We start from the raw sequence: 23,625 nt of genomic DNA, 5'->3' as shown, positions 1-23,625 counted from the left end.
AGAAGCCTCTCATTACCATGGGTCTATATTAAAACACTGAAACCTCACTTACACAAATCCCTAAATACTAACACATAAACAGCGAACCGCAAGAACACAGAACGTCCTGAAGCACGAAATTCAAAATATCAAATTGCCATAGTTGTCCCTTATCCAGTATAGCTCCCTAAGTAAATGTGCAATAGTTACTGACCTTAGGGTTAGGGCGCTGGTTAAGGTAAGTGCATATATAGTAATGCATTTAACCTACACTTTAGGGTTAGAAGTAGGGTTAAGTTAAGTGCATATCTAGTAATATAGTTGTGTAGCTGTGTAGATTCGTAAATTACACTTTTCTCATACTTGGGTGTTTGTTTATATTTAGATACATTTGTGTGTAATGCATGTTTGATTAGGATATGGGATATATGGGTGAAGTGTAGATATGGGGAAGTGTAGATATTTATTTTGTTTGGGTAGGTAGTACATAGCGGGTGGTGGAGTTGGCCAACTATGGCATTTCGATATTTCGAATTTCACACTTCAGGATGTTCAGTGTTCTCGCGGTTTGCTGTTTGTGTCCGCATTTAGGGATTCGTGTAAGTGAGGTTTCAGTGTTCTAATATAGACCCATTACCACTTAGATGCATTTACAAATATCACCAGGAAATGTGGTAGATGTAAACAATGCCAGTTCATTGAGACTGATTATAATGATCCAATTTTTTAGACAATCAGTAAGGAGGGTAAAGATAGTAGATTCAATTGTTTGTCAGAGAGAGTACTATATTTTGCACACTGTGTCAGATGCTCCATGTTTTACATAGGCAAAACAGACAATGCTTTGAATAAAGGAATCTACCAACATGTATATAGTATTCAACATAATGAATGCCAAACATTCTGGGACCTGTGTCAATTTTACTGGTTTTGCCTTTTCAGTTATCGAGCAGGTGGATGCTTCAGCCTGTGTGGGTGATTATTGTAATCAACTGCTGAACACAGAACTGCATTGGCAGCTTAAGCTGGATGCTACACATCCACCAGGCTTGGAAGAAAATGTTTCATTACACTTTGAACTTAAGAAATGAGCAAGCAAGCTGTAAATCTATTACTTGCTATTCTTGTATATTGTATCCTTTCACCACTCTTAGTGCTTGAGTGTGTTTCAAAGGTAATACAGTGGTGATTATTCCTGCTTACCATGTGGGAGACCAGCATTCAATTCCCTGATGATGGGTAAAGTATTGTTTCAGTTTTAGCTCATTTTTTTATAACTTTATGCTTAAACTTAATGAAGGAGTATTGGTAGGTGTGTCTTTTTTTCATACAACAGCTATCACTGGTTGTTTTTAAAGGCTATATGAATGAAAAATGTTATTTATAGGTCTGGATGACTTTGACAGATAGTTCTGATAATGTCAATTCGTTAAGTTTAATGTCTCATCCAAAAGTCAGCATACTCAAGAGCACAGTACCCCCCTTATGCTGCACTGCTGTGCTAGCAACTGATCTATGTATTGCAGGAATAGAACCCATAACCTTTTGCACCAAAGGTGAGTGTACTGCCTGTTGCACCAGTGACACTGATATTGTGTTGTTCACACTGAAACCATATAAACTTATATCCCCTAATTTGCACACTGTTGTACAAGCAGTAAATGTATGCCCACTCTTTGATGAAATGTACACATAGATTGCTACAGATACCCCATGGTTAGCTGTTAACATGCTTATTTGCCTGTCATCACCATCACTGTCTTACAATAGGAGATAATACAGTGGTTCTTTTCTATGACTGCCCCATCACAGTGACCTTTATTGTAATACAGTAATCATTAGATAGGGTCACTAACACTACTACTGCCTGATCCTTAAAATACTATGATGCTTAACATCTTTAGCTGCCCCCCTCCCATTATGTTATAATGACATAAACACAGTTCTCCCACTTAGGGTATCATCTTCCACCTCCTAAACTGAGTCATAATACTTGTAGTCCATGGTATCTCCTTCACTCCATCAACAGAGTTTAGTAATGCTTAGAACACTGCACTGAACTGCTTTTATATGTCACTCCTTAACATAGCATCACAGAGTGATTTGTAAATATGTAGCTTTCTAATTTCATTTAAATTCATCTAGGTCTAGACCAGCATGAGGCATATAAATGGTGCATGCCCACTAAAAGCAGAAAAACTCAATATTTATGTCTACTGGGCAGGAGAAGGTAATGAAAGCACCCACAGGCACCTACCACTCTCCCTTATTCTATAATACATAGCAAGGACAGCACCATACTATCATGTGGGGAGTACCGCAGTGGAGACTGGGACATTTGACAGTGTCATAATATTATATAATATTATATAATATTATGACACTGGCATACAGCTAGGTCCAGTGCTATAATCTTTTGTTTGAAATGTCATAGAATGGCATTAATATTTTATTGTTCCACATTACTTTTCAAAAACAGTATAACAATCCTTTGCATTTTACTGCATTATGCTAGAACTTGCAGAATAGACGATTTATGGGAAATGAAGCATAACAAATTATACCTTATTTCTCCATGAAAAATGTATATGCTTTGTACCCATTGTTAATCTGTTTAGTATAGCTGTCATTTCACTAAGTGGAATACGCACCTAGAAATTAAGTCTAATGCCTTGTGGAGTAAGTAGGGTAACATCTGAATTTTGTATTTACTTATGTTTTTACGTCAACTGAATAACATAAAAATAGTTTCATAAGCATTTTGCATAATGTTCTCTTCTTAATGGAACCATGAAACTTTTCAGATGAAATAACATATCGCACTGAAATTAAAGAGAATGAGATTATCATGCATGCTATAAGTGTATAGTAACATATATTAATGTTTGATGTTTACTATATTCTCTTTAGGAAAGCTTCTGGTCCATGAGTGGGCTCATCTTCGATGGGGAGTATTTGATGAATACAATGCTGACAGGCCTTTCTACATATCTGAAGCTGGAAATATTGAAGCAACAAGGTTAAATACATCTTGATAAATTTTGGTTAAATGTATGCTATCTGTATATGAAATACACTGTAATATCAAAGAGAAATGCTTTACACATGCTGCAGAAGTTCATTAGCCTATGTTCTACATTATTTTTTATCTTTAATTGTAAAATCTGCAATTGATATGCACATTAGATTGGATCAGCAGAATAATGTAGGGTGGCATTCTATACCACAGTGTTGTAAATCTATATTTTTTGTCTGTGAGTTCCTTAAACTAATAGAGCTGCTTTCTGTTTTACTTGCTCCATTTTGTTTCCTGTTTTAAGAAATCTGATTGGCCTGATGCTTTTATTGTATGGTGCAGATAGACACTTAAATTACCTAGGCTGCACATTTTACATGTTTTTTACATTATTCAGTTTGTTTCTTGAGTGATACTTAAATACACAGAGAATTTATGTGTCTTTGTCTTTTCTGATAAGACTCAAGACCTGCAAAAACTAGAATATAGAAGAGTGAATCATCCCTATAATGTGCATACTTTGCAAAACAGGTCAGAAATGAACTTCAGATATTAAACTTGCTCAGCAATATTTCTTTATCGTAAAATATGAAACGAGGCATATGGAACATTCTAAATGATATTCACATAAACCTACTTTTACGATATTGATAAAATATTCAAATTACTACAGAAAATGTCTGAATTGCATAAAACAAATAAAATAAGGGAGAACTTCCACATTTTCACAAAGCATGTATTTTTCGTATTAAGCAAAGATATCTGAGTTATCAGAAGTGTATAAAGTATTCACATGTTTGTGCAGTGTTGCAGTCAAGCTATTTCACGAAAGTACAGCCATTATAGGTTTTATTTCACAGAATACAGCCATTGCAGAGCATATTTCACAAAGTACAGTATTTTGAAGAGTTTATTATGCTTTTGAATGTTATTACAAGCTCACGGAACAGTTTGTTCGTACATAATTGCAATGGCCATATTTTCAGTGTGATTGTGCATACTTTGTGGGCATGGCAGATGGATTTTGAAAACCTAGTGCACTTGTGTTTGACAGTAATATTGCTGAGAACTGGAAAGTGCTTGAGCAAGAGTCCATTTTCATACAGGCTGCATTTTCTGATAAAGATGACCGTACAAAGGCATTTATTCTACTTAATTTAGCTGGGTCAGAAGCCATATAAAAGGAACGTTCATTTGTGTATGCACCTGCTATCTATACCGGGGAGGGGGGAAACCATCATACTGTTGTACAGGCTGAGTCAAGGGAGTACCTTAGTGCTTAAAATGTAAATTTAGAGAAATATGTAACCGCAAGACATATGTTAAAATGGAAAGGCACTTATTTTACGCAAGGGATCAAAAGCCTGGTGAAACTTTTGCAGCATATATAACTGACCTGAGAAACAAAGCTAAAACAAGCTGATTTGGTGATTTAAGGGATGAGTTGATAAAGGATAGACTTATGTGTGGTATTAAAGATGATGCTGTGAGAAAGATTTTGCTTCATGACAGTGGTTTAACTTTAAATAAGGCCATTGAAATTTGTCAGATATACAGGCTCACAGAAAAGCACACAAATATGCTTACAAATGGGAACAGCTCTAGAAGGCACAGTGATAAACCTCATGTTGATAGTATGTAGCACGTTAGTAAAAGAAACAGGCCCAAGCACATGGCAGCAGCTGTAGCCCCTACAGCACTCACTGGTAAACCCCAGAGCTTTCCAGCAAATTCCAGAGTTCTCACAGTCTCACTGAATCATCAGAGTGAGTCAGCAAACTCAAAGCATGGGCCCCAACCTAATTTCATTGCTGTCATAATTGTGGTGAAAGTCATGATTCTAAAAGGGAGAAATGTTTAGCTTTTGGTCAGCAATGCCACAAATGCAATACATGGAATAATTTCAAAAGGTTTTGCAAATCAAAAGGCCCACATTCTTTTATTAAAAGGGAACATTTTAAGAAATGAGTTGATCAGTTAGAAAGCTGCAACCCTACTCTTCATGAGGACAGTATGTCAGTGCTTCAGAAACAGTAAATGCGTTATAGTTAAGGGCAAAGAGTGAAGTATTTTGTACTGTCTGGATAAATAGCAAACCCATAGAGCTGAAAGTTGACACAGGTTCAAAGTACAATGTTATGTCAGCAGAAACATTTGTGAGAGTGTGTCATGGTGAAAGGCTTGATTTGACAAGGTGTGTGAAGCTTATGGAGGTGAAAAAATTCAAACTGAAGGCTCAGTAGTGCTTTCATGTTATTCTGCTGGAAGATGCTACAACTTATTTTACGTGGTCAAGAGGCATGTCCAGTCATTATTAGGGCTCAGAGATAGTTTGAAAATGGGACTGCTTTCATTTACTAAGGATGTCCACCATGTTAGCTTAAAAGACCACTACTCTAATTTTGCCCAATACATTTTTCTTCTCTATGCTGATCTTTTCGAAGACAAATTAGGCAAACTTCCAGTTGTGTACTCCATGAAGTTAGACCCAGAGGTCAGTCCAGTTATCAGGCCAGCGCAAAAAGTTCCAATAGCCATGTAGGACAGAGTCAAAGCTGAGTTAGATAAAATGGTGTGACAAGTTGTGATTTGTCCAGATGAAACTCCAACTGAATGGGTATCTTCCATGGTGGTAGCTCATAAGAAAAGCTCAGATGACATCAGAATATGTATTGATCCATGAGATTTGAACAAAGCATTGAAAAGACCTCATCATCCAATGCACACAGTCAAAGAAGTCGCAGCCTTGATGCCAAATGCCATTGTTTTTTCTGTCTTAGATGCAAAGAGTTCATTCTGGCAAATTCAGCTTGACAAGAAATCATCATTGCTCACTACTTTCAGTACTCCAGTTGGCAGGTACAGATTTTTGAGAATGCCATTTGGGAGAAATTCTGCAAGGGAAGTCTTTCAACATGCAACATACTGGGTATCCTTGTGCTATTATAGTAGGCAACATACCAGTAGGAGGTCATGGTGAGGCAGAGCATGACAGAAACCTCAGAAAGTTCTGGAAAGGGCACATCAAGTGAATCTTAAGCTCAATCAACAGAAATGCAAATTCAGGCTACAAGAAGTCACTTATGTTGGTCATTTATTTACCAGTACAGGCCTACCACCAAACCATTCAAAGATAACAGCCATTCTTGAGATGCCAGCTCCAGACATTGTTCAATCCCTGCAATGTTTTCTTGGTGTGGTTAACTATCTAGGCAAGTTCATACCAGACTTGAGCCAACTATCAGCAATGCTTAGAGAGCTGACATGTAAAGATGTATCATGGTCTTGGTTAGAGCAACACAAAAGAGCATTTGAAGTCCTGAAACAGAGAATTGCTAGTCCACTAACTCTCAGATATTATGATGTTCACAAACCAGTTACTCTTTCATGTGATGCTTCGAAATTTGGTTTTGGTGCAGCCATTTTACAAGAGGATCAACCTGTTGCTTATGCATCAAGAACACTTGCCCAAACTGAGATGCAGTACGCCCAGGTCAAGAAAGAGCTTTTGGCAATTGTGTTTACATGTTCAAAGTTCCATGATTATGTTTATGGTTGACCTATCCAGAACGAAACAGCCGACCAACCTCTAGTCACTATGTTGAGAAAGCCTATGCATTCAGCTCCAGTCTGACTGCAACGTACGATGCAGAGATTGCAAAAGTATAATTTCAATCTTGTCTACAAGAAAGGCAAACTTCTTTGTCTTGCTGATACATTGTCCAGATTGCCCAGAAACACCACTGAACAGCATGAGAATGAGAACCTTGATTTTGAAGTCATGGAAGTGAGAAATGTTTTTTCCACACATCTTGATGAGTTGAGAGATCATACAGCCACATATCCAATTTTACAGAGGCTAATCCACTTTATCAATCAAGGATGGCCGTCAAAACAAAGTAGTTTACCTCAAGAAGTGCAAACTTATTTTCCATACAGAGATGAGATTTTGTCTGACAAAGGTATCATTATGAAAGGTTCGAAAGTGATTGTTCCAATGTCCTTGCAACAAGAGTACATTACTGTCTTGCATTGTGGTCACCCAGGAACCAATTCTACCAAAAGAAGGCCAAGAAAACTAGTATTTTGGCCTTCTATGCCACAAGACATTGAGAGAAGACTTTCATCTTGTTCAGTGTGTAATAGAACAAAACCACATCAACAGAAGGAACCACTTCATCTAAACCAGATTCCTGAACTACCTTGCTTGACAGCAGCCATGAACATTTTCGAGTGGAATGGTCAACATTATTTCATGTTAGTAACACTTACTCCAATTGTTTCAAGACTGACCTACTTCCTAATCTGGCATCCAGTACTGTCATTACTAAGATGAAACATCATTTTGCAGTACATGGTAGTCTTCAGAAAATGATTTCTGACAATGGCACGCAGTTTACAAACCAACAGTTCAAAAGATTTGCTGAAGAATGGGACTTAGGTCATGTCACAAGTAGCCCAGAGTATCCACAGTCAAATGGTTTGGCATAACATGCAGTTCAAAGTGCAAAACAGTTGCTTGAGAAGTCAAAACAAGATAATAGTGATGTTTTCCTGAATCTCTTGAATCTCAGAAATGTTCCTCATGATAAACATCTTGGTTCACCTACTCAAGAGACTTCTGTCAAGACAAATCAGAACCATATTATCAATCAGTAGTCAATAGCTGGTTCCATATGTGAAGGACAACAGGTAATTGAAAACCAATCTGTTGAAGAAACGCCTAACCCACAAGTCCTACTATGATTAAAAACAGCAAACCATTCAATCCATTATGAGAAGGAGAAGTGGTAAAGATGCAAACATCCAAAGGTTATGATCAGATTGGTGTTGTGAAGAATATTTGCCTAGAGCCAAGATTATACATTGTGAAATCACAAGGAGCAATTTTTGGGCAGAATCAGAAGCATTTGAGACCGGTGTCTGAGCCTATACCACAGCATATAGCCTGTGAGCAAGACTCTATCTCAGAGTGAGTTGTCTGATATTCCAGTTCCAGAGGAAGTTCCAGAGGACATTCCCATTACTGTGATAAATCCAGAAGTTTTTGATATGAGTTGTGCACAGCATACTGTCTCTATTGTTAAATTTGGTCTAGATTGTTATGTTACAGGATATGGTAGCATCTCTAAACCTTGTAGCAGATATGAAGCAACTTGGACAAGTATATTGTGTTTTGTTTCTACTGTATATAGTAATGCATGTCTAACTCTGATACTGCTTTTACAAAAGGCAATCTTTTTAAAAGGGAAGATGTAGATCAATGTGTGTGTGTGTGTGTGTATGTGTGTGTGTGTGTGTGTGTGTGTGTGTGTGTGTGTGTGTGTGTGTGTGTGTGTGTGTGTGTACCTTTAAGAAGCTAACCAAGGGCTTGCATAAGTGTATAAATACTGAGCATGTGCAAGCTAGACTGCCATTTTGCAGTAAGCCCGTTGAGATGTAACCATGTATGTATTTAAGGTCTGTCTGTTAGCCAGTTTGCTTGTATTTTATGATGCTGCTATCCATCCTGATGTGTTTCTATGTATTAAAGCATCTAAACAAAATACCCTGCCTGTTTGTCATCATTGTGAGAGAAAGAGAGAGAGACGAGTGACAGTTACTGTGCTAGTTACCTTATTATAGCACCCAGGACTATTGCTGCTCAGAAAGCATCTGATTTGGCACTGAACAGCATCACTGACTAGGTTAGGTGCAGATTACACCAAGTAAGCCTCCTTCTCTTATCCAGTTACAAATACCCACCAATTATATCTTTTCAAGTACACATTATGACCTGCAACCATGGATGGACACTTTCCTGTAATCTCTGCATCTTTCTTGGTGGACATAGGTATCCTGAGGCAATGTAATAATTGTCTTATCCTGAGGCAATGTAATAATTGTCTTATCCTGAGGCAATGTAATAATTGTCTTATGTACACTGACAACCACTTAATTCCCAAACAGGCAAATACAGTATGTGAGAGTTACACATTGAAATGGAGGATAGACTTTCACATACAGATACAAAAAGCAACAAACAGATTGTCAGTGACTCACACACATCACTCACCACACCAACAAAGGACCACACACATAGACCCACATATACAGTGGTGCTCACAAGTAACTTACCCAAATCTCAAAGGCCTCTCAGGCACAGTCCTCAGAAAGTCCACTTGAACACAAACAAGACAATTGCTATCACAACATATAAAGTCACATCTGACTGTGCCTTGACTATCAAGCCCATAAGGCAAAACTCTCCACAACCTGATATTCGGGTCAAAGGAGACTCCACTGTGAGACTCATTGATGTCCCTCTTACCAGGCTGGATAAGGGAAGGTTCCAGTTAGTTGTTTGTCAGAGGCCAGGTATCACCATATCATGCAAGCACTCAGGTCACTTACCCCTAAGTATCAGTATGACTCAGTCATAGTCCATGTGGGCATGAATGACTTGAAATGTACATCCTTGGACTATATTGGACTCTTAGAATATGTGTCACAGGCAGGTATGAGCCTAGCACTGAGCAGCATTCTACTGTCTCCAAGGATGATGCCATACTGCCAGCTTTAAATGATCAACTTTAACAATTTTCTTAGATACTGGTGTCATTTCAAAGAGATCCCATACTTGTCAGCCTGGAAGGACATGGTTGACAGGCCACGCTGCTTTGCCACAGATGGTCTTCACCTGTCACCTCTAGGCTTTCAGATACTGTCCAAAACATTATCCACCCTATAGTGCCTTTTTAGACATTGCTAAACAGACAAACCTTCCAACATAACAAGGCAATACTTCAACTCTGTACAAACTAAAGGTATTGCTGGTCAATGCTAAGAGTCTCAATAAGAAACTGCACTCCCTGGAAGCTGTCCTCACCCTAAAGAATGTTGACTTATGTGCAGTTACTGAAACATGGTTCAGAGCCATGGAAAACACTCCAGTAGTGCATGTCTACAATGCCTTTCATACATTCCTACCACCCGCTGAACATGAAAGAGCAAAGTGCAGAGCTGTATCTATCTACATAAAGGATAAGCACACCTTACGGCTGGTCAAACAATAGGACATGTGTGAGCTACTCCATGTCCAACTAACCATGGGAAAAATCCATTACTATATTCTTGCTAGCTACAGGTCCTTTACCATGAACCAGGAAATCCATATATCATATCTAAAGTTACTCAAATCAATCACCACCTAGCCCAATATCATACTCATGGGTGATTTTAACTACCCCTCCATTAATTGTGAGGCATACACCACCATTAACACGTACACACAAAGATTTCTTGACTTTGTATACTCAAATGCCCTGGAGCAACTAGATTCACTCACACTAGGAAAACAAATATCCTAGATCTGGTACTCACAAATATGGGAGAGTGCTGCACCCCCCCCCCCCTCCATGTGATGTCCTCACTGATAAGATCAGATCATAAAGTGGTCTCCCTTGAAATAAAAGATAAAGGTAAAACTAGTCCCCCCTACCTAAACCAAAAACATTAAGAACTTCTCTGAGGTAAATTACTCCCTGTTAAGGGATGGCATGGCTAGTTTCCAAGCTCCCCCAAATCTAGCAAACACAGAAACCTATGCAGAGGCATGCACAAAAGTTCTGTATGACCATATAAACAACTGCACAGAAATGTTAGTATCAGACCAAAATAAACCCAGCTCAAACCGCAAAAACAAGTCAACCTGTAAGACCACTGGTACTAATAGGTCCAACAAAAGAAAGAAAATACTTTTGAGAAGTAAGAGGGAACATGCAAAACAGAGCAAAAAGTCCCTCATTAGTCCAAACAAATGAATCAGGGAACTAGTTATGTCTCAGAAAGCAGACTCTGAGGTAATAATAGCCTTGAAAGCTAAGGATAACCAAAAGGCATTTTCAGTAGAGCAAATCTACTAGCTGACAAATTCAGCTCAAATTTCATCTCCCCATCACCCCCAGTTCTCCACCAAGAAATATCCTCCACCACTCCACTGCCATTTATCACCAAAGAACAGGTTGCCAATGCACTCTCTAAAGCTAAAAACATGGCTTCAATGGGTCCTGACAATATACCAGGTTACCTCTTAAACAGTTAAAATCAGGACTTATCAGGCCCATTACAATCTCTATTTAATCACAGCCTCTGGAGTGGCTTTGTCTCGATAGAGTGGAGGACAGCAACAGTCATCCTTCTGCATAAAAGGGGACCATCTGCTGACCCAGTAAATTACAGATCCATAAGTTTGACTAGTCTTATATGTAAGGCCATGGAAAGAATAATCATGGACTTGATAAATAATGACATAGGAAACCTCCAAACATTGGACGCGACCTAATTTGGCTTTGTCAAGGACAGTTCATGCCTAATGAGTCTGGTGGACTTCTTTGAGAAAGTCACTAAGGCTGTGGATGTTATAACAGTGCATACCACCTACCTCTACCTCGTCAAGGCATTTGACACAATTCCCCACTTGGGTATTATAAATAAACTGACAAACCTGGGCATAAATCTGTATGTCACCAGATGGATAGCCAATTAGCTCACAGACAGGACACGTGGTTAAAGTGGGTAAATCCAGATCCTGCAAGAGGTCAATTACTAGTGGTGTGCCATAGGACTCGATGTTGTGACCACGCCTGTTCAGAATACACTTATCTGAAGTCACAACTATTGTGGAAGGCCTCTGGATGACAAAGTTTGCTGATGGGCTGAAAACTGAAGGTAATCATTAAATCCCCCAGTGATACAGATATCCTTCAGGAGGGTCTAGATCAGACAAATGATTGGTGTCAGAATAATGGCCTGAAACTAAATGCAAAAAAAATGCATTTAGTTTCAGGCCATTGTTCTGACACCAGTCATTTGTCTGATTGGTGTCAGACAAATGATTGGTGTCAGAACAATGGCCTGAAACTAAATGCAAAAAAATGCATTATCATACCCTTTGGGAAGTCAAATACCCCTGCAAATTACAACATCAATAGCACAGCCCTAGGAGTAGATTCACAGGTGAGAGATCTAGGTACACAGATATATAGTAGGCTGAACTTTGACCACCATGTGTTCATTGTGGTGAGAAAGTCCTTTTACATGGCATAACATACAAGTAAAGCTATGTCATCTAGACCCAAGGAAATTATAGTCCTGCTGTACTCATCCATCATTAGACCAATAATTGAGTACAATGCACCTTTTGCATTGTACTTTCCCGGTCAACAAATGCAATAAATAAATAAATGTACTTGACTAGGCACGTACAGCAAATGGTGTGACCTCAGAGGTTCTTCACAAAGAAAATACAGGCTGCAAACAACATGAACTGTGTGGATAGACTAAAAGCCGTATCCCTTTACTTTGTCTCCTACTGACTATTAAGGGGTGACCTATACCTGACCTACAAGACACTCACAAATCCAGTCCTGATGGAGCTGCTACACATCCACAAATCAGACAACATGAAGGTCACCAAATCTAGGAATCTACACTTAGTGACTCAAACAAAACGTGCTGGAGAGACAGATACTTGTCTCAGAAATTGCCCCTTCTTTGGAACTGGTTTCCTATTCCCATTAAGTAGAACCCTTCCCTTGCTCTCTTCAAACCCAGTTTGGATCATTGGATAAGGAATCACAAATTCACACCTGGGGTAGTGCCTATGTCTCTTATGGGCAGGGGCAATCTGAGTGATACTCAATGCACAGGTACAAATCCATGCCATCCTCTTGACCCTAGAGGCCATATATTGGGTACAATTGTGTTATATTGGCTAGGCTTGTAAGGGCCCTTAACCCATTAGCCTAGTAATCTCCTATGAATGATATTCTTGATTTCAGACAGCTGACTTCAACTGCTGCTTACGGGTATGGCTAACTAAGCAGTTACAGTAATGCAGAGGGATGGCTTTTAGATAAAATGATGGTGACCAATGTTCAAATATATTTTCTTAGTGACCTGGGTGCTGGAGGTTTTATAACAAAGACTGAAATGGGCTCTAGCACCTTGCTGTCATTCAGAGTGTATATGCTGGGTTATTTAACTATCAACCAAGAGATGGAGGCTAGAGAGCTAGCAGAAGGCAGTTAACTGTAAACTGTGCACAGACACATGTCTATAGTCATACATAAGTGAGGATTTAGTGCACCCTTCCTGCATTAATGATGTTATATGCAATGCAGCATGGCATGTGGAGGCTGAAGTTAGGAATTTAACAAAAAAAAAGACTCTGCGGGATGACAGCCTTGGGATTCCATTGTACCAGCCTTCTCCTTTAGATCAAAGAAACAAGGCAATGTGTTGAATAAACTGTTCTTCCTGCAAAGGACTTAAAGTTAGTGGTGTTGGAGAATCAAGAATGCAAAAACTCATTTGACTGCAATCTACTGAGTCAGACTAGAGTCATTGTGACTGACTGGCTGTGTTTGTGTGTGTGAATGCATATATGTGCTCATTAGTTTTACTCAGTGAAAGTGGCAGTTAAGTCAGATGTGCATGGTCTTTTCAAATATATCAAGTGGGTGTGCAACATGGTGCTGAGGATTTAGGGGCTCACTTCTAGTGTAAGTTGCTGGCTAAGTTGATGTGTAATGAATTATACTGCTTCCCGACTGTGAGGCTAGAACTGCACTTACAAGTATGGTGGTTCAATGAGTGTCCTCTGCCAACAGTATGTTTACTTTGCATCAACATTAACAAAATAAGTGGAATATTTCAATATGAGGACAACGAGAAGTACAACCCTCTTCCTCAAATACAAGACTTAATGGTCCCAGCTCCCCATTACGTGTTTACATATGAGCGGTTTATGTTACTCAAGCAATAAAGCTCCCAGAACATCTTAAATCATAGTGCCAGTGACCAAAAAATGGGTGTTAGCATGAAATTTATAGATCAGGGTCAGACTGAGTTTGTGCTGCTAGTGTCAGAATGTTTCTAACAAAAGAATTGATTCTAAAGGCTGCAGCTGATTTTTATCCCATGTGACAATCTATGGCAGCCTGTGCAAATACTGACTCTGTTAACATATTGATATGGAAAAGGGATAATCTTAGAAAATGTTACCTTCTGGTTCACTGGCAGCCCCTGCTATATCATAACACATATTAGCATCATAAGTATCCCTTGCTTTCTAAATAGCTACAGTGTATCTGCAAATGAGTGGAAAACTGGTCTCTTGTTATTGTAACCAAAGACAGAATATAATAAATACTTGGTACTGATTTACAGATAACAGTAGACAGTAAGACAAAATATGGCAAAGGGAAACCTCAGAGAGGAAAAAAAACAAATGGTTTCATCTGTGAAGTAAAATATATTGCCAGTGAAACAGAGTGCAGTGCTATATTTATTTAGACGGAGTATAACACATAGAAAGAGTCAAGTTCAAATGCTAAGATGACTGCACTGTTAAAGGTTTGTGAATGATTTCACAAAATGGAATGAATGGGTTTGCTTTGTATGGCTGGAGAAAACTGCTATTATCTTAGATGTTAAAAAAAGATTGCATTCAACAGATCCAGAATACAAGCAATAAAAGCATAGGCTACTCTTACGAACAGCCATACTTTGAATTTTTAGATCAGGTGATAATAGCAGCAGTTAAACAAAGAGCAGCTAGAACTGTCAGCTGAGGTAGGATGAAGCTATCAGTTATGGTCAGTGCATATCCTTATCCTCAGCTGTGATTGTGAGTTAAATGTACTAGCCAAAAGGATGAGGCTGCATATACAAGTAATAAAAAGAGGTTTCCTCACAGTGTAGTTAGTAGACTCACTGTGCATTGACAGAGTGAAGAGCTCCACAATCCAAAAGGATAAGTACAACCACTGCTTCTCTGGGCTGAGATGAGTACTTGTGGTCATTTGTCACCTAGTCAGGATGCTTCCTGGGTGCTTTCCATGGGAGATGTACCAGGCATGGTCCACCAGGGCAGAGCTGAGATATGTTTGAAGGATTATCTCTCTCTGTTTGCCTGGGAACACCTGGGGGTCCCATGGTATGAGTGGAGGGCTGTTGCTGGTGACTGAGATGCCTAGTCTATAGGCTCAGCTTACTAGAACTGTGAGCTCATATCAGATGCACGAAAAGGCTTTACCACGAACGATCGCATGAGCGTAAATGCCGGGAATCGAAACTGTGATTGTGGGGTCGTGTTACAGTGATGAGTGGGATATTTGCCCTTTCCTCACTGTAGTGTGACCTCGGAGTTGGAATATATAGTTAGCGGGGGGTGTGGGGGCACAGCCCCCCACAATAGCAAGTTCGATTACCGGCGTTTTCGCTCATGTGACCATTCGCGGTAAAGTCTTTTCGGGCTTATAATATAGACCTGTGACCCTCACCTGGACAAATAGTTTAAAAAATGGAGAGGTGAGACTATTGACATGCTGATATCCATCACTGTTCTGTGATGCAGTCAGTATATTAAGCAATATCATATGCTTGTATTATTGTATGCTGAAGTACTGTTGTAATGAACAGTAAATAATATCAGTCTGTAAAGATTATATGTTGCATTTTGACTAACCATATTGCAGACCACATTATAAAATATAATATAATGTTGACATATATTATAAAATATGTAATGTCAACATTTCTATATCTCTCAATTCTTTACTTCCTCTTGCTGAGTACGTTTGCTTACAGTATACAGTATTACGTTACAGACATCATCTGCATGTTATTTAATGTTATGTATGTTAGGTAATATTTTAGGACTGCTATTATGTAACTATCCATTGATATTAAAATATGTTGTCCTTGTATATTTTGTAATCAGCACAAAGTTTGCCTAGAAATGCAGTACTGCTGTTTCAGCTAGTGTGCCTGTAGCCTCAGAAAAGTATAGTGAGTTACTAACCTCAAGCATGGTGATAAACGGGTCTGTGTACGGCAATCAAAAAAATATTAAATCAAGTGGCTGTACATCAAACATTAGTCAATGAACAGTACTTTTAACGAACAAGGATGTCATGGAAAATAAAGTCACAAATTGCCATAGTTGGCCAACATAAAGGGACTGAGATCTACTACTAGCTTACCAGTAACTTAGCTTTTATAGAACGTGCCCTTTCCACAATTTAGTGTGACCTTGGAGTTGGTATAAATAATTAGCGGAGGGTGTGGGGGATGCAGCCCCCCATATAGGGGGTGGGCGAAGCCCCCCACATAAGTATTGTTCCGTGTTCATATACTGTGTTCATGTACCATCTCTGCACTAAAGTGGGGAAAGGGCAGATTCTGTTAAAGCTAAGCTACTGATAAGCAAGTACTAGATTACAGTTTGATCGCCAAACATAGACCCATGATAAACTATAATCCTGCCTTTAGAACTATTTCTCACAAAGTAACAAATACTTCAGTTAGGAAATCCACTGCATACTATCATGTGCATTACACACAGACAGGGCAAACCTCACCACTCATTACAGTAATGACAATGGCCTGATTCTCCTCCATACTTATATTAAACCAGCAGGCCTGGTTCAGGGAGCACTAGACACCAGTGATAACTCCAAACATTTTGCCTTAATGGCACTTATAAAAGATGTAAGTCATAGAACACTAGACACCAGGGATAACTCCAAACATTTTGTCTTAATGGTACTTATACAAGACACAGATCAAAGGGAACACTAGACACTAGGGAAAACTCTAAAAATCATGCCTTAATGGTGCGTACAAAAGGCATTGGTTACCAAGGATAACAGTAAATATCATATCTTAAGGGTACTTTCAGAAGACATGGGTCGGCAGGAACACAAGTCACCATGGCTGACTCTGCTCATATGTTGTGCTTTAATGGATCTTTAAAAAAAAAAAAAAAAGGAAAAAAAGAAAAAAATGTTTGCAGCATGAAATACACAAGTTGGAGGAAGGAATACTTGATAGCAGTGCTATATCTTCATATAATGCAATTAACAGATTTAAAAAGAATCACATATGGCACCCTATCACATTGTTAGCTGTCTGCACCACCATTACACACTAGGGATATCACTCTATATTTCAGTTCAGTGTCAATGCGTTGTACCCTCTTTGTGATCCTATTGCATGAAACCTTGAAATGCAAAGTGAGAACATGAGCTGAGCAGAGTAGCTTTTATGGCTGTTAGCACGCAGCAGTCCAGCAGTTAATAAGTAGCTTTTCCGAAAACACTGGCATAAAAGATTTATTCTATACCTCTTCAGACAGATGTAACAGATGGTATGGCTGACTTCACAGATCGGCAATGTGCTCTGCTTTTCTATTACATAGCCTGTATGCAATCATAGTTGTAACACTTTGGGCATCCTTTACCCTCAAAGTAATTCAAAAAACATCAGCCAGGACCTTTGATTTGTTTTTTAATTCTGTTTACATATGTTATCTTTCTTTATGTACATAAAATGATTTTCTTCACAAGCAAAACAGTGTGCAAATACATTAAAACTTATTCAGACACATATCAACTCAAATTTAAAAAAAAAAATATATATATATATATATATGTATGCAAAACCAGCAATCACGTCTCCATTTTTTTTAAGTCAGCAGAACTGTGAAGGTTAAAGCCTTTGGAGTAAGAGAGTGATTCTGTTTAGAAATGAGGAACAAGCACTCAAATACAATTTCAAATAATAATCAAAGCTTTCTTAATAAACAGCTAACTGTATGTTTCCTTATAGTATTAGATGAATAATTTAATCAATACATTGTTAATCAACCACTTCTGTTTTACAGGAGTAAACAAGCACTTACTTGCTGGGATATTCTACAGCTGCTGATCATCATGGACTTGTGCTTTTAACATCTGTCATGGCCCACATTTCTCTACATAGTTACAATCCAAGTGCCATTTTTTATGAATAAGTACAAAACTCATAACAGAAAGAAGCTGTTTCATAAGCCTCATTCAGTAATCAGTCTCCACAGGTTAAAAATTTGTTTCTCTGTCACACAGCTGGGGTATGGGTATGGTCTTGTGATCTGCATCACTATTAGTTTTTATGTGTGATGGTCTGGAACTTCAGCCTCATGTACTATACTACTGGCCACCGAATAATATGTAAGGAAGTTGGACTTGAGATCATATTGCAAGGGTACACTGCTGCCTCAGGTTATGTCTGAAACTTGTGACTCCCAATTAAGCTTTATATTAAATAGCTATAGACAAGAGTTATAACCACTGGCTTTCTAAATTTTACATCTTCCAATGCTGTCTTACCAACAGTAGCTGAAAGTTGACCAAGATAATTTTGACTGTATACTGACACACACACACACACACACACACACACACACACACACACACACACACACACACACACACACACACATACACACAAACAAACGCACGCGGACATAGACATGCATGTACAGTGTTTCCCCAATAGGAGATAATGATACACTTTTAGTGCGAGTGTCCCTTTTCCTGTCTACATTAATTTACTACAACCAGCTAGATCAGTCTATCACTCCAAGAACACAATTACTGTCCAGTCTTAAATAAGTCAAGCATTGTATATATATATATATATATATATATATATATATATATATATATATATATACAGAGAGAGAGAGAGAGATAAATATACATAGATATAGATAGCAGCTATGGCAAAAACTGTCATTCTTCAGTAGGAAGATAGTGACATTTAATATATTGTCAATTCTTTACACACCCATAAAATATTAGATAAATCATCAGCCAAAAGCTGAAACAGTTCTAAGTTCTTGATGATTTTATGTCAACACCATAACTGACTGCCATTACTGTTGGCCAGTCAACTTTATTAATGCTATGATTCATTACACTTTCTGCCATTTCTTTAATTAAAATAGGGACATATTAAACACTTCTTTTAAATCTAAAATCATAACAGCATATTTCTCGTATTACTTTGTCATAACTTCAAAGCTGGTGCAAATTGGATAATTCCTCAAAAAAACTATATCTTTAGTAGTAAGTCTTGAAGTCCAAATGACCTGACTTTTATTCTACATTTTTTCACTGTCCATGTATACCTATTGTTTGCATGCAAATACCTATTTGTAAATCTGTTTTTTTCAATAATACAAGAAGTAAACTTAACATTTGTCAGATCATTAGTTACTTATATATCCAGAAAATCATTGTTTATAAATAATCACCTTTTTTTCAAATCTCAAAAATTCTGTAGGTGCAGCAAGATAAACAAACAAAAAAGTTCAATGACTCAATATTACAAAATGATAAAATAGAACTATCATCAATAAAATGACTGACCATTAAAAAAAATCCAAGAAACATCCAAACACAGTATCTGGGATTCAGAAAGAAATAGCTCTGGTCATATAAGCTATCTACTGTAGTCAGATCCTTCCATTCACAATCTGTTTTCCCATTTTTGCACCTGGGGTCAGGGTTTCACTTCAACAATTATCTAGAGCCAAGGTTTACCCTGCCAGGTAGCTAGCCCTGCCATGGTAGTTGTTCCATACCAGACATTCACAAGCACACTCATATTTATGGCTAATTTAGAGTCTCCAATCCTTCCCTACTGCACACCTTTAAAATGTGGGAGGAAACCCCCATGAACACAAGAAGAACAAGCAGACTTCACACAGAAGGCACCCCAACTGAGAATCCAAATGGGGATCCTCTTACTGTAAGATGACAAAACTATCCGCTGTACCACTGTGATTGCATAAAATGAGATTCAGAGATAGCTGTAGCCTTAGATGTGAAAAATATTATCAGCTAATCTGCATGTCTTTGAATCTCACTGTGTTTTTGCTTCTCCTAAAAGCACTTTGTGGCAGTAATTTTTTTTGACAGCCAATGCATCACACTGCCACAGGCAGCATACCTCTCAGCTGACAAGAGTGTTGAGAAAGGAGAGAGCACATGGCTAATTAGCATTAAATGCAACTTTAGATTGTTTCATTACCCTTTTACCACAGCCAATGGGATCCTTTAATTTTGCCACAAAGTTCCAAGAACATTTTATAAAGCCATTAACCTCAAAGACCAATCTTTTAATACTAAGTCTAAGAACATGGCTGTCTATTTTGTTTAAGAGACATTTAAACTACTGGCCTAAATAGTGCTTTTATAAAATCTTTCTGGATATTTATTTTTTCCAAAACAACAGCTAGCTTAAGTTGATCAACTTTCAGAAATCTAAATAACTCCAGCTGGATCAAGGTGTTTCCTTTAAATCAATTAATTCATTGTTTATTGATTCATATTTCTTGAAAATTAGCACACAATTGTGTTTCTTTGTAAAATTCAGTAGTTTCCAGTACATTGTGAATAATATGGTTATAGTGACGTATTCATTAGAATAAGTCTTTATCTGGCTTCATAATCGTGATGGAACTGTTTTTCTGCGATTGCAGCAACACCTTTTTCTCTGAAAATGTCAGGTTAATATATTTGTTCGTAACTCAGTTCTTTAAGATTGACCATATTTCTGGCTAACACATCTTCTCAAAGGTGTTTAAAATTTGTTTCAAGGAAGGATTAAATGTACCATTCACTTTAAATGCAGTGTCACCGTAACCTTCAAGCAAACATAAAAATACAAGATTAACTTACATTTGTAAAGTGAGCATCATGAACACATTTGTAATCTAAGCTCTATTTCCAGGTACAAATCCAGATACAGTACTTTTTCTAGTATGCTAGTCGCTTCTGCTAAAAGAGTCCTTCTGCTCAAACTGTAAGGCTTAATTAATCTCTTTGTAATTCATTTCTCCTTTGCTTTTCTGCCCAATCCCTTCTTCCCAGAACTACCTCTTTGGCACTGAGAATTCTAAAACTGGTTCTGCACTCTGTAGAAACTGCAGCTCCAACTCTGCTCTGTCCTGAGATGTCAGCAGACCTTGCTGAACACACGTTTGTTGCTGTCCATGCATTCTGTCTAGTCTGTGTGACCCAGTCTTCAAGACAAAAATATCTTCATGCTGAGCTACCAGAGCAGTGCTTGCCACTATTAGGGTGCCCATCTACTGTTTGGTGCTGCCCAGTCAGTATCCTTCATACTCTTTTATTGGCTGATGTCCCTTTAGAATTTATTCAGCCTTACATATTTCAACATGTTCTCATGATCTTTCAGTTGTATAAATATTTGTTCATAAGACAGTCTATGTGTCTCAAAGCTCTCACTCTGAATAATATTAGTACTCAAATTATGAACCTCTTCAGTAAGTGGTTCGAGTACAGGAGTAATGTGACAAAGAGAATACTCATGATTTCACACTCAGTTTTACCAAACAAATCAGCTCACTCGTGGTACAGACCAGAGTCCTGTGTAATACCATTAGGGAACTTTGCGACTCATAAACCTTTTTCTGCACCATTAACAGAGATGGTCCCATTATAAGGCTTTTAATTTAACTAAATTACTCTTTAATTTTTTAATTTATTCTGGTAGTGATTCTGTTGGATTGCTGGAACTCAAAGGGACATAAGTATCTCAGTCTTTCAAACTCAGAATGCCTTCTAACATGGCCATTGCTAGTACTGAAGACAAGCAAGCTGAACAGGTTCTCATTCATTTAGAGGCAAAGTTGTAAATATCTACAAACATCATGGTTATGGTAGTGAAATTTTTCTTTAAGGGGTTGTTGGAATCAGGCAAATGTCTCAAAGGTAGACTTACTGTGTTCAGGTAAGTCACACAGGGTGTTAATTCCTCTTTCACACCAGTGCATTTAATGATCTTTCTTCGTACTAATGTCTAAGGCTAATGGTTTTCAATGGAAGTGTGTGCCCCAAGAATATTAAGGAGAGCTGTACATTGTTACAGTAGTTTCAAATTATTATGGATAAATTGCAAGATGTACCAAGAGGCTAAGTGTCTGTCAGGGAATGCTAATACTAAAGGAGAGTAGTATGGAAGGAATTATCAAGTTAAAACTGATACGCTTAAATAATTTATGGATGTCAAAATTGGTCCTATACAGGTTAAGGTAAAAAAAACACCCATTTTCTCAAAGAAAGGGCCAGCATCACTTTAGGTGCCCTGCAAAACAAACTGGAGTGCTACTTCCATAACCTCTTTGTCTATTTATTGTTAGGAAAGGGCATCAGAATAAGAGTTGAAAGGGTCCTTGTAAAGAAAACCCAAACCTGTTCCATGTATGAACCTAAAGAATGAAAATATCCTACAGAGGTTTTAAGATAGCCCCAAGCATCTTTGAGATGCCTGAATGCTGTCTATTGTTAAAGTACTGGTGTGTGTGTGTGTGTGTGTGGGGGGGGGGGGGGGGGTAGTGAGTGGAAAAACAGAAGTACTGCTGTGAGACATGCTTGAATGGAGCTCCCTAGCCACCTTATTAACAAAAACTAGCCCCAGATTACTGTTGTTAATATTAACACCAAAAACCTTGGCAAAGGCAGGAAAACTAGCTGCACAATCTGTGGTGTTTTGTTAACTGGTTTAGAAGAGAATAACACATAGTCATCACCAAATATCAGATGTTTGATACATTGTGATGCAACTGATCTTGCAAATGTTCCTCAGGCAGGTCAGCTCAGCAAAAGTTTTTATTCCTATGAGAAAGAGAGTTGAGGAAAGAGGACAACCCTATCTAGTGCCTCTTCGGGTAAAGAAATTGACAGCAATGGTTTAGGAGGCTTCACTAGGGAGAACTGTATAGAGCTGAATCACCAGAATGACACTAAAAGGCAATCCAAAGGCACTTACCAATGATATGGCTACTTCATAGAGTTGAAGTCCTTTTAGAAACCAATTAAGACAGCATCTAAGGAGCTGGGTGGGTCTGTGCTTCTTGTATGAAAGAGCTCAATTCCCAATCGTAAGTAGTACTAACCTTTCAGTGACAACATTTTCTTGATGGTAGACAGTCAAAGTAGAAAGCAATGGCTGTAACTGGGTTCCCCAAATTCTTATGTATAGTTTGTGCTCACAGGTACTCAGTGTGATGGGGTAGCCTAGAGTACTTCATCCACTTGCTAGTTTAATGTCAACAGATGCTTAGTTGTTTTTTTTTTTGTTTTGTTTTGTTTTGTTTCTTATCCTGACAGGAATGAACTCTGTCCCTAAATTAAGAAATAATTAAAGTGCATGAAATCGGTATTGCTTCATAGTTTCATAGTTTCATAGTATAGTACTAGGCTATCTGCCCTGGGGCATTTGTAAGCCTAGCCATAGTGATGTGGCTTTTGCCACCCCATGAAATGGTACAAAAAATGTACAGAATAAATTTAGAATACTGTGCCTCTGTCTAGTAGTGACACAATGAAGGTCCCCTTATATAATAGAATTAGTTTACTGTGCCCCTGTCTAGCAGTGACACAGATGTGACCCCTGGGGTAAACTTACGATCTCCCATCCACTCATCAAGATTTCTCTTGAAGAGAGTCAGTGAGGGACTCTGCCTAATACGAACTGGGATCTTGTTCCAAAGCATGGGAAGCCTCTGGGTTATGAATCTATCCCTCCAGCATGTCCTATTCATACTTGTGCCGAGGTTTAAGTCTTTAACTCTCGTGGTCCTGATGGATTTGAATTTTTTGAGGTGGAGCATGTCCATCAGATCCTGATTGGACATGGCCTTGTACGTCAGGCAGAGATCACCTCTGAGCAGGCGGTATGCTACTGAATAGAGCCGAAGTTTCTTTAGTCTGGCAGAATAAGACATATGTTGG

The 23,625-nt window shown here is 38.3% G+C and overlaps 1 pseudogene; it reads left to right on the top strand.

Moving 5' to 3' along the window:
* LOC122814278 overlaps positions 1-23,625 on the top strand; it is a 519,638-nt pseudogene that overhangs the window by 31,919 nt on the left and 464,094 nt on the right.

The sequence above is a fragment of the Protopterus annectens genome, chromosome 10.part0 (genome assembly GCF_019279795.1).
Source record: "Protopterus annectens isolate FY-2018-M chromosome 10.part0, PAN1.0, whole genome shotgun sequence".
In the NCBI taxonomy this organism is placed as follows: Eukaryota; Metazoa; Chordata; order Ceratodontiformes; family Protopteridae; genus Protopterus; species Protopterus annectens.
This window is presented reverse-complemented; position numbering and strand designations above follow the sequence as displayed.